At 27.5% G+C, this 9,709-nt stretch overlaps 1 non-coding gene across 1 annotated transcript; it reads left to right on the forward strand.

The window, feature by feature from the left end:
* The first annotated feature begins 1,461 nt into the window (after positions 1–1,461).
* Positions 1,462–1,534, forward strand: Trnak-uuu. Its single transcript has one exon. It is a non-coding gene; the product is annotated as a tRNA-Lys (tRNA).
* Positions 1,535–9,709: the final 8,175 nt, after the last annotated feature.

Genomic DNA, 9,709 nt, shown 5'->3' on the forward strand with positions numbered 1-9,709 from the left:
AATTTTGCTGTCATAATTGATTGAATAAAATATCAATGGTTAATATCTTAAAATAAATTAATTTTATAATGAATAATACAATTTAAAAATATAATTTGTACATTTTAGACTTATAAAATAATAATATAAACATTTGAATCATTTGATAAATATGTCAAGCATCCACGGTTATTCATTTTTGAATTATATAATAACAGAACCATTCGAGGAGATATACTCGTATTATTTAACTTGCATGTGAATATTTATAAATTGGCCTCTCGGTAGAATTTTATTTTTAATATACATAGTCTGAAAAGATAAAACTAATGAAAAATCTTTTACCTATTACATTTAATTTAAATTAAACAATATTAAACATTTTATGAATTTTTAACTAAAAATTAATTTTCACAATTTTGATAAAATTCGTTAAAATCTAATTTAAAACGTTTTAAAAATTTTGTAAATTACGTTTGACATAATACTATCTATTAATTATTTAAAGAAATGTATTTCGTTGAAAAAAAATTTCTTTTAAAATGAAGCTGCGAAGCAGTGGTTTTTTTTTTTTTTGAAAATATGTACATCGAAATCAAAATTAAAACAAGTTGACAGTGAGTTATTAAAATGTACTTATATAATAAGGATCATATTTAGAAATTGTTTTTCAAAATTAAAAAAATAAAAAGTAAATATGTTATATTTTATTAAACTCAGAAAAGTCTTACAAATTTTGAAATTGTAATAGATAAATTAATAATTATTATAATCTTATATTATTATATTAAATTTATTAGAGATTAAGTATAATGATGGATCTATCGTATAACACAAAGTTAAATAACTCAAAAACTACTTGTTTGAGTTTCAATTTATCAACATTTTCAAAAACTAATGAGCTTAACAATTAGGGACAAGAAAAGAATTATTCTCGTTTGAAAAAAATAAGTCCATAAAATATTAAGTGTGATATTTTTTTTATACTTAATCGTATAAAATGTACTTCTTTCAATAAAAACATTTACAAATTTATATTGCTTTTATTAACCTTTGTTATAAATAATTCACAAATGATGTATATTTCATTTGTAATGATGCTATAAAACTTCGTGCCGGTTTCCCTCGGTTTATGCACATGCTAATATGAATAGATACTATGTCGGATGTTCTATTATAGTTTATTATTAATAAAAAAATTAAATGATTTAATAAATAATAATACATCATACGCACTTTGAATAAATATTTTACGTCGTAGCTAGTTGTTTGCGCATAATGTTGCAAACGTACATTTTTTAATTAAGATTCAATCGATCATTTTTATATCAAAAAAAGTATTTTTCAAAAAGATGTGGATTTCATTTTTGTGTAATTTCATACTTTTTATTTACCCGAAGAACAACAAATTGTATACATATTATAAAAAGGTGGTGTTAGTGAACTAGTAACATATGTTTATTTTCAACGAATTTATCACCAGCCCGGATAGCTCAGTCGGTAGAGCATTAGGCTTTTAACCTAAGGGTCCAGGGTTCGAGTCCCTGTCCGGGCGAAATCTCTTTTTTGCATTTTTTCTCGGGCAAATTTTTTTAATATATTTTAACGGTATCCGTAATTGCCATGAGTTCGATAAAAATATGTTTTTTTATTTGTTGGAAATTAAAAAAAAAGTTTTGCGTAGTCACTTATATTTTTATGAGAAAATTTTTAATTTTTATTGGTATAATAACGATTTATCTTCTTACGATTTTATAATACATTAACTGTAAAAAATTGAAACTTAAAGCATTCTAATAAAATAAAATTATTATTTTTGATTCACAATAAAATTAACATTTGTCCAATAGTCCATATATTTTGACTTTTCCTTAAAGTGTTGGTAAAAATGTTAAGGCTTTTGTCAAAAACCTGTATAAGGTTCCATATCTCTGTAATGTTGTTTTTAATAGAATTTACAAATATTAAAAATATATTTAACATTTTAAGTTCAAATTTCGACGAATTGAATAATATTTTGATGAAAAATAATTATTTTAGTGGTATTTTATTTATTATGTTATCATCTAAAACTAATATAAATACAATACGAATCACACCTACACAGTATAGTTCATAATATGGTATACAGTATATATTATATTCATATGATATTACTATATTAATATATGTATAATATGTTTTTAATAGAAAAATAAATTACTAATAGCAATATGAATATTGTACTAAAATCCTTAGAAATGTAGGATCACAGATCGTTTCTGAAGTTTTTATCATCCTTTTTCATCGTGTATAGGTACACCGATTTATTAATATATTATCCATTACAGACTTCAGTAATATATACTAAATTACGATATAGGTTGTTTCATTCGACACCCATTAATACATTACATTATTACAACAACTTACACGATTTTAAAATATGTATATAATATATACGTATAATCAGTATATCTAGATGGGTTAAGTACTGGAGTACTGGGTTAGAACAATTCAGTTTAATACTAAATCCTATCATTATATAGATAATAGATAGGTTCCCCAAGTTAAATTCGGTAACTATAGCTGGTTCTATTTCAGTATGTTTGTTATAAGAATTTTTTTAAATATTTAGAATAATACTATTAGATACAAATAATAGTAATTAAATACCATTTTATAATCAGACTTGAGACACTTAGTCAAATAATAATGATTCGCATTTTTTTTGATTTGTATGTATATATATCATAACTAATTTTACCATTTGTGAAGTGCTATTCCAAAACGAATTATTGTCATAATATTTAAAAATGGGTAAATATTATATCATATTTTATACTCGTATAGTTATGCATATCTAAACACTTACAAATCACTTAATTTCTTCAAAACGTACTATTGCCCACAATATAGCCTATAGCTGTTGAAGACACACCATTATTATTACCTACCTAACGTGCGATTGCTTAAATTGCTCAAATTTAATATTTATAATTATAATAATTATTATATAGATTTTATTAGAAACCCACCTCTGCCATATAATTGAAAATGTGTTTTTTTTTTAATTAACTACATATTGCAAAATAATATTATCACTTAAGATTTGACAATTTTCGGACTTATATATATGTCCATGTTTTCAATATAATAAATTAAAAAATTGATAACAAACAATTATATGTTAATATAAAACCAGAATTTTTCCATATTGGTAATATTTCAAATTTTTTTTTTAGTAAAAATTGGTGCGTCATTACTGTGAATATGTGTAACTGCTGTAACGCTTTATTATTGTAGCCTTGTAGGCAAATATCGTTAATGATCGTCGAATAGCGTTATACTTCAATATAATAAAATTTACTGTACCATGTACGGTATACACTAGTTGCACTGCAGTGTACACATACTACTATACTACTATATACACTACTATACGTGTATATATTACTAAATTTATGGATGACACCAGTATAGAAAAATCATTGTACAATTTCAACTTAAATAAATCTTGAATAGTTAACTTTTGATGTTTATAAATGAGTAATGACACTTAAAATATTACAGAGTTCGTACGAATTCACACATATATATATATATACAAAATTATTATATTTTTATGTCGACCGAAGGCCACCACCGACGTCACGAATGGTAAACGCCAAACGCATGACAAGGTCGGATGCCGCAATAATGTTTACGTAACGTGTGCAGAAAGCTGTGCGTATAGACCAGGGGTCTGGAATTTTTTCGTAGGAAAGAGCCATTTTTTCAAAATATTACAAAACTATGATATCCAGAGAGCCGCACAGGTTAGAACAACCTTTTTTTTTAATTGTGGTGTATAAATTATTACTTTATTAGTACATATATTAGAATAAAGATAGTATTATTATTTCATTGAGAAAATGGTAGGCAATAAAAACATAATAATACGTCTTAAATTTAGAAAATATAGAAAAACTTTATTTATCACTTTAATAACGCAGGTATAATATAATTTATATTTTACGGGTCTCGACTGATAATTATCCAAAGAGCCGCAGGTTTCCGACCCCTGGTATAGACCGGCGTAGTGTTTATTTTTTATTTCCATTAGGAATATAATAATACAAGTCCCGAACGTCCACGCATCAGAGTTCTACCGAACTGTTACTAGTATTCCTGGGTACTCGGGGGAGGGGGGGGAGAGATTTGAAACACCTTCAGTATGGCCTACGGACTCATTTCTTGTATAAATTGGTCGGTGAATACATTATAATTGAATATATATAAATATATTATTTTGTCCAAAAATATTAAATTGTTTTATTTTTTGTCCTTCATCGGCGATATAGTAAGTCTACTAGACACTATGACACGATTTCACATGAAATACATTTTTTACGACACGCGATTGAAAAAATTTGTTGGCTTATTATAGTATATAGAAGTAGGTACAAAAGAAAATCTACAATATTAAAAACTCACAATATTAATTTAAATAATTACAGTAATAATACAAAATATATGGTACCAGTTAAAAACAACACGATTTTATGGTCATAATATGTAACGTATTTTTGATATTTTAATTTACCTGTTAAATAATAATAATCATAATAATAATAATAATAATACATTAAATTGATATGCCTTGGTATCTATTTCCAATTTGACTTAAATGTAGTAGGTAGTAGACTAGTAGAGATTTAGTATTATTAAAGTGTAAGTATTAGTTACCTAAAAGGTTTTATGTTTAATTTAATTTTAATATACATATTATAATATAACATTGTCAACAAAGCTGGGTTCGGCTCACGGCTCGTGCCGCGTATAAGTTTGGGATCATAATAATATTGGTGTAATAATACATACACGAATATAATAAATTACAAAATGTAAGCAACGCAAAAGTGGCAACGTCACATAAAATATTCTATGCTCAGTAGTGTTTTACCGGGGTGCTAAAATGTTTTATATTTCAACATAAAAAAATAATTATGCTCTGGTAACACCTGAAAATAGTACTACGAGATTAGCTAATTTTTCGTTTTACATAATTTTAGCTCGATTTAGTCCTTTTATAAATATATATATTACGAGATTTTATGAATAAATTATATTTTATTATTTTCATTATGTACTTGTATATTTACTATTGAAATTCATACCTATTACTACATATATGTACGAGTATACTCACACTACTTATAACTGCGCATTAGTCCATTTAAATATTTATTATGCGGATCTTTTAACCGATATAATTATGCATTGGAAAATATGATAAATAAGTATTCTACTAATTATCGTTAGGTATATACAGTGTAATTATACACCTAGTTTTTTATTTTATATCTCTATGTTCTATGAGGAGGTAGTATTGGAAGACAGAAAAAAAACAATAAAACTTGTAGTGTGATGGATGACGCAAAAAAAACAAAACGATTACCAATTGTAAGGGGGGGGGGTCTTATCCATAGGCGCAATTTGAGTTTTAAATTTTTTTTTTTAAGGGGGGCTATTATAATTTGTATGTATGTATTGTGTGTATGGTCCTTGATATATATAAAGCTGGAAGGGGATATATATAAATCATTTTGAGGGGCTACGATTGATTTGGGGAGGAAAGGCTTAGCCCCCCAAGCCCCCTCAAATTGCGCTTATCGCGAGAAAAGATTCAGTGGCATCACTCCTTTCCAGTCAACGAAGTTATCTCCCGCACGGCCGTCTCTTCATATATCTATAGGTTAAGAAGACGTCCAGTCGCACGCTGCAGATATGACGTCGACTATTGCTTAACACTTGCAGTGTACTTGATCACTTGCTTGCGGGGCTTAGATATTATGAAACACTGAGCCCAGGACCGTACTGAGGTTTGGTGGCGCCTCAATACAACGTATACATGCCTACCTATTTCAGTATTTTACGAGAATGTTACCACGCATATCAATTATACGTATAATTTTTAGACATTAATATATATTCATTATATTTCATGTACAATGAATTTTCAATATTTCGAATTTTGTGCTCCAACAGCCTTAACATAAATAATTTGTATACAATAAAAATAGAGCGAAACTCTACTGTAGTAAGTTGTTAAAATAAATATACATTTTTTAAATACCACGTCAAAAATTATTACCAGGGCTCGGGACTTTATGTATTTGCATATTTGTTCGGGAAGTAAATAGAATAAATCTGATCCGGTACACATTTGTGTTGTGGTGTTTGGAGTTAAAGTTTAAAAGTTTATTGTGCATATGTTTGCATATTTTGGAATTTTTTTGATTATTTACTCTTAAATCATATTTTTAGTAAATTAATCAATTTTATCTACATGATTTTATCGGCAATAATACCGATAATACCGATAAGGCGATAATCAATAGCGTTACGGGGAACCCATTTTATTTTTAGCTCTGAAGACAATATTGTTTTTACTTACCTAACGCAGGTAAGTACATCATTAGAATTATAAATGATTATTTTTTAATACATAAAAATTGTAATTGCTAAATATAGAAGACGCTGAGTGTTGAGAAATCCAAAGACCTCCCATTCAACAAATTTTTAGTAATATGTACAAGATGTGTTTTTTTTTAAATTAAATTTGAATAAGTATGTATTTCTTAATTAAAGCGCATATTTTAATATTTTTTGGTGCATATGCATGCGCATATTTTTAAGATTTTAAACACATAAAGTCCCGAGCCATGATTATTACATAACTATACCATTGAAATTTGCGCCCCTGGCCGGGCCTGGCCCATGCCCTCTTGCCTTGCTCTGAATACAGTCCTGACTGGGACAGCTGTGTTCACATCAGGCGAGAATTTTTTTTGGAAATCAAAAAAAAGCGCAATTTAACATAGTGGAAAAAGGAAAAGCCATTTCGCGATTTCATATGCTGGAAATCAACGGACTGACGTTCGTCGACGTCAGATTACGGTCTTTACGAATAATGCACTATTTAGTCACATCCATAACCCCAGCGCGCTCTAACGGCAAACGTTTGAAGCTCGCGCTTTACTTGAGATTTTATGATACAGGAGGCTATAATAATATACGTATTGCCGTATTGGTATTATGATGTCATTGGTTATAGAATAGTATACAATATACATAATCAAGATCTATAAATAAGATCTTCGTTGTAGATCTTGATACATAATATATTATTATTATTATTATATAATTACAATTTACAGTGTTAAATATATATAAAGCACAAGGTTATCATGTATTCCGTGCACCTACAATACATATCTACCGTACAAGTCGCTATGGAAACTAACATTGATTTCCAACTATTTGTATTCTGTTGACTAAAATAAACGTAGCGGTTTTTTTGTCAAATCAACTGTTAACTTGTTGATCATTACTTATTTTTTGTCTTCCCCGTGCTCACGAGAAATTACTACGGTACGACACACTTATGGCTGTAGTACCGTTTGCCGATTGTAAATACTTATAGTTGTCAGTTAGTAGGTTGCATTATTATTTTCTGCAAACACCGCATTTGAAAGTGTCATTGTGTGATGTATAAAATATAATAATAATAATATACATTAAAGGTTTCAAACACCCATGAATAATATTTTTGAATTATAACAAAATTACTAAAATCATTATTTTCCTTGTAAATATCCTATTTTGTCAAAATTTAAATTTTAGGAGCTCATTAAGCTAGATATTTATAGAATTTCACTTTTTTCATTTTAAATGTTAAATAATAAAGTAATAAACACTTTTGAGGTATCATAATATATTTTTTAAATCTTAAGTGTGAATATTAAATTTTTTATAAATTATTTAGTAATAAACGCTTATGTAAAAACATTGTAATTATATATTTTCGATATTTTTTAATTGGCATATGAACGACTTATGAACAATTTTCTTTTATGTTGTTAAGGTTTTTTTTAAAAAAATTGCTTAACCAGATAAATAACATTTTTATCGAAATTTTAACAAAATCGAAAATTTTAATGGTTTATTTATAGTTCAAAAAGGTTTAAATATTTTGAAAATTATCATGCAATGGAATTTATTCTGTTTTAATTTGTTTTTGATTTTCGTGTTATATTGAAAAGTTCTTGAATTTTTTTATTATTGAACCTCCCAAAGTACCAACTAGATCGTATTTTGCACTAAAAACCACCTAAACGTGGAGATTTGAAGCATTTTTACCGTCCTAAAAGGTGATTAAGAGTAAAAATCATTGTAAGATTAAGAAATACAGGTATTTTTTGCTTCACTCAAATTCAATTTGTGATTTGTTATTTTTCTTTTTTTTATGTACAATTTGAAAATTGTTGTCATTTATTTCTAATTGTAAACTATATATATGTGTATATGTTTTCAAACGTTTCGAAGCCCAAGTTTTAATTATTATTATTGAAACGTCAAGTTCGATTGCGATCAAACTACGATGATATTTTAGCTTGAGATTTACATTTTGCACCTCAACAGCAGGCACTTTACACACCATATATATATAATGATATAATAATGATGTCCATGAAAAGATTTTGCATCCCCTCAAAAATGTTTATTATATTCTGGAAGGAAAAACGTTTAGACTTCAAATGCACGTACGGTATGAGTAGCATTTTTTTAGCACTTATACGTGTATAAAAATGTTAACGACTCAAAACGAATGTCACATTTGGAACTTTCACTCCGCCATTCTGCATTATTGTACTGTGGTTCACATAATAATAATATGTAAGTTGTTACTTGTCTTTTCGTAATAATTTCTACCAAACTATATAGAAGTTTACCTCACTTAACTCGTACCGCAACGTCCACAACATCCATTTTGTCCAGCGAGTTTATATAATATATGACAATTATTGTGAAAGACTACGATGTTGGAATCTACGAGGCATTACATATATAATATAAAGGATAGTAAATCTAAATAATGGTACTTTTACGGCGTTTTGTCTAGTGGACATAAATTCATGTAATTCGTATTTATATTTGGAAACGTTGACCAATACGTTTCTATATATGGTTCGGTCCTAACTCCATTCCAAGGTCCAATATTATATATACTGTAGGTACTCTCGAAGATTTATCTGGTTTAAAGTCCACCATAAGTACATAAAGTGTTGGTATACATATAACATATATATATATGATCGAGCTGTTGAAGCTATTAGGGGCTAGAGGATTCAACTCTAGGTCGTAATGTATGTATATATATAATATCGTGTGTTGCAATAATATTGTAGTGTAATATTAAAATATTGTAAGTTGTTGTAACGACCATATAATATATAATATACAGTGCCGCAACTTGGTTTATATTGGTGGGTGTGCAAGCAAATATTATAGGGCCCATTTAGCCAAGGACCTAAATACGTAATAGATCCTTAAAAAATATAATTTTCTGTTTGTAGCTTTATACATTATTGTACACAGATGGATGAGGGGCAAAATGACCAGCAGATCCTAAAACAGTATATTGGTTTTACAATTACATTAGGATAAAATTGGGAAATTGGGAAACATCAATAATGTTTTGTATAAAACTATTAATATTAAAATATGTTTCTTGTACCATTACTTTTTTGTGCTTATTGTATTGTTGTTATAAATGTCACTACACAAGGTGATTTTTCAAACATGCTAACCCCATTTTTATGCTTAAATTATGCATGTATTCAAATTCTGATTTTTTTTAAAATTTTTAAATGTAATTATAGACGATATTTTTGAGTACTTAGATTTTTCACAACATTTAAGAAGT

This window comes from Rhopalosiphum maidis, chromosome 3 (assembly GCF_003676215.2).
Source record: "Rhopalosiphum maidis isolate BTI-1 chromosome 3, ASM367621v3, whole genome shotgun sequence".
In the NCBI taxonomy this organism is placed as follows: domain Eukaryota; kingdom Metazoa; phylum Arthropoda; class Insecta; order Hemiptera; family Aphididae; genus Rhopalosiphum; species Rhopalosiphum maidis.